The following is a 3559-nucleotide window of genomic DNA, read 5'->3' on the forward strand; positions in this document are numbered from 1 at the left end:
GACGGACTTGGCCCCGGGGATTCTCAGGAGGGTCCAGGCCCCCTGCCCAGCCCCTGTGCTTGCTCTGCTGTGAGTCTCAGAGCTGACTAAGTGGAGGAATGGCCTCTCCTCCCTGAGAAAGGGCGCCTGGTGTTTCAAAGGACCATCACTCTGTGTTTCTGCTTTCTGGGAGCTGGGGCGGCAGCACTCACTGCATGCTTCCTGTCCCCAGTCCTCTGTGCTGCCCCAGGAACCACGGAGAGCAAGGCCAGGCAGCCGCGGGGCCCTGAGGTCTGCAGGGGGGCTGTCGTAGGCTGGTCTCGGTGTCCAAGGTCATCTGTCGGGCATGCTTGCCTTAGTCCCGGCAGGTGGTCAGGAGCCCTGCCGGACACCCGCTTGCCTTCCCCAGGACCTGGGCCCCTAGGGTCACACTCCAGTAGGAAGAGGCTGATGCTCCAGGCACTCGAGGGTCCTCCTGTTGTTGGATGACTAGGCAGCTGCTCCCAGGGTTGAATGCTCATCCTGCGTGTCTCCAGGGGTTTGTGAGCGCGGGTCAGGGACAGGCCAGGGTGGCCGGCACGTGTGCCTGCCTGGTCATCCCCAGGGAGCTGCCCCAGGTTCCCCGGGACAGTGAGGCACAGCGGGGAGCTCAGGCCTCCCCATCTCTGTCTCCCCACACCCCCATCTCTCCCCCCAGCCCTCCCTCTCTCTGCTCCTCTCTTGCCATCACCATGGCAACACGACAGCTGTGTTCATCTCTCCCCATCGCTCTGCCAGAGCACTTGGGTGGGTGCAGCTCAACTTCTGATCACTGGTCTCAAATACTGCACCAATTGCAGCCACAGGAAGAGGCCGCAGGTCAGGAGAAGGGAAGCCCACGTGTGCGCAGCCCACCGTGAGCCAGGCCCGCTGCTGGCGCCCTGACCCACGATGCCCTTGGATCCACACCAGGAACCAGGTTCCATAAAGGCTTCTTGTGCGGACCCCCAACACCCTGGATGCTGCATCTGCCCCTCCCCCAGGTGAGTGAGGACCTCCACGGAGCCAAGGGGGAACCGGTCTGAATCCAGATCAGGCGGGGGCACTGGAGTGCAGAAGGCAGGCAGATTGTCCCGCTGCCTGGTGAGGGCTGAGGCTCCTCCCAGCCCAGAGCATGCTCTTGGCCTGCGTGGACCTCCATGCCAGGGGAAGGACCCCCTCATCATTCCTTTAAGCTTCTCCTTAGAGGGATGATGGAGGAGGAGGGGGGGAGGTAGAGGAGGGGGAGGAGGAGGAGGGGGAGGAGGGGGAGGAGGTGGGGGGAGGAGAGGGAAGTGAGGTGGGGGGAAGGGGAATGGGAGGAGGGGGCAGGGGAGGAGAAGAGAGCAAGGGGGAAGTTCTTGTTTGATTTTTCCACCTTTAAGCATCTTGGTCTTGTGTCCCGGGGGTACAGCTTGTAAATGAGAACTTTCTCCACTAGAAAAATACTACAAAACAACTACTAAATTAAGGAGCAGGTACCACTCAGCCCTTAATGTGTGACTAGAAAAATAGAGCAACTTTCTATGTTGTGAAACAAGCACATCTTTGGAGCCTACTCTGGGCTCTGAGTGTACAGGTTCACTCTGGAGGGAAACAGTGATGGAAAAGGTGGGGTTCCCGGCGCCTCCCCCGCCTTCATGGCATCTAAATCCTGGCACCGGGATGGGATTTATTCACGAAATACACATTAAACAAAACAGTGACCTGAGAACACCGCGCAGAGAAACATGGGTTTGCTGCGGCATTTTCTGCCTATTCGCTTTTTTCATACAAAGCGCCCCGTCGGCCACAGATTAGTGCCATGGTGACTAGAACCCAAATAAACCTGTGGCTTTTTTCCTCCTTCCGTTAAGGCCCATCTTAGCCTGCTTACTCATATGGAAGAAATACGTTTGACTCTAGAAGCCTCCAAGCATACATCAATATTCGGGGAAGGCTTTTTCCAGGGGGCAGTGCAGAGAAACTGCATCCTGTAACACACAGCACAGTTTCTGCCCGATTCCCCCGTCACTCTCCCCGTGGCACCCCCAAAGCCCTTTCACAGGAAACCTGCCTCTAAGTCATCCCTCCCCTCCCTCGTTTCACCCCTGGCTACCCCCTTCCCGTCCACCCTCACAGGTACTTAAGACAAGAGTTTGGCCCCTGTCACAGCTGAGTAGATCTTCTGGGTCCGAGAATCTCACTGGGGGAGAATCAGAGTTTAGGAGCTCAGAGACCACTCGGCCGGCCGTCGCAGCTGGAAAGAGCAGCGTTGGCAAGGTGGGCTTCCAGGGTGTCCCCGTGGATGGAGACTGTGTGCCCGGTCCCCTGAGGCTTCATCACCCCAGTCAGGGGCAGAGGGCCACAGCGAGGGTGCCGTCACTGAGTCCTGGATGCTAGGACTGAGCATCCCCAGGTCCGCTGGCCTTTCCATATGGAGCGCCCAGGTTTTTGGATGAGCTGGGGGCCAAGGGCAGCACTGGGGAGTGGTACCCAGGGAGATTGGCTGCTGGCCAGTGGTGAGGTGGGGGGAGGGAGGGGGAGGATGCGGGATCGTGGAGGGAAGCAGGTGTGGGAACAAGGGTGGGCGGGAAGTGGCCGTGTGGGGGTCCACTGTGGTCAGGGAGGGGCGGTGATGCTGGGGCGCCGTCTGAAAGGGGCAGGGCAGGTCCCGCTGCGGGCGACTGGCCCCACGTCCTTGGCACGCGGCCTGTGGATGGTGGTGCTGGCCTTGCCCTTGAAAGGAGCAGAGAGAGGAGGGGAGTCTGTATCAGTTCATCAACCAGGATGTTTCATCAATGCCCCGCAGCAGACGGGCATGAGGTCTACACCTTATGGTGTGTCCGGCACCTCACCCGGAGGCTTACCCCTGTGAACTCCAAAGGGGAAGCCCCGCTGGACATGGGGCTGTGAGGGCGTGGGAAGGACAGGGCTGGCTGAGTGCCTGTCCTGAGGCAGGGGGTCTGCACACAGATGCATCTTTGTCTCAGCAGAGTCTCGTTCATCCCACAGTCGGTCCTGAGATCCTGCTACAGGACGAATACTCCCGTAGGTGCTGGGACGAGGTCATGGAGAAAGCTGATCACATCCTTGACACAGTTACATGGTTCCACTTCAGTGGCAGGAAGAGACCACTGGGAGGGCTACCCAGTAACAGTGCTATGAGCTTCACAGACCTGGAACCACTCATCTGACGGGTAATAAGTAGCTCAGCTGGGGCAGGGGACAGGGTGGGCGCGGGCACAGGATGGAGCTCCTGGCAGTGAGACCAGTGAGAACAGGCGACTTGCCCAGAGACTCCACAGCCACGTGGTGAGGAGACCGGCCAGTGCTGGGAAGGGCCTGCCTCCTGCCTCCTCTGTGTCTGTCTTCCTCTCTGCGTGGTGCCATCCCGGGAAGGTGCCCCCACGGCATCTGAGACCCAGAGGAGACCCAAGAGCAGTCCGTTCCTAAAAGGGGCTTGGGAGGGAGGGGACAGATGGGAGAACATCTGCCCTGAGCAGCAGGATGTAGGCACCCAGTGAAAGGCCACCCACTCATCAGGAACGGAGCCCACAGCTCGCCCAGCACAGCAAACACA

The 3559-nt window shown here is 59.6% G+C and overlaps 1 long non-coding RNA gene across 1 annotated transcript; it reads left to right on the forward strand.

Moving 5' to 3' along the window:
* Nucleotides 1–769: 769 nt before the first annotated feature.
* On the forward strand, nucleotides 770–3170 carry LOC112581622. Its single transcript, XR_003106230.2, has 3 exons — nucleotides 770–1001; nucleotides 2119–2259; nucleotides 2992–3170. It is a non-coding gene; the product is annotated as an uncharacterized LOC112581622 (long non-coding RNA).
* Nucleotides 3171–3559: the final 389 nt, after the last annotated feature.

Source organism: Bubalus bubalis, chromosome 23 (genome assembly GCF_019923935.1).
Source record: "Bubalus bubalis isolate 160015118507 breed Murrah chromosome 23, NDDB_SH_1, whole genome shotgun sequence".
NCBI lineage: Eukaryota > Metazoa > Chordata > Mammalia > Artiodactyla > Bovidae > Bubalus > Bubalus bubalis.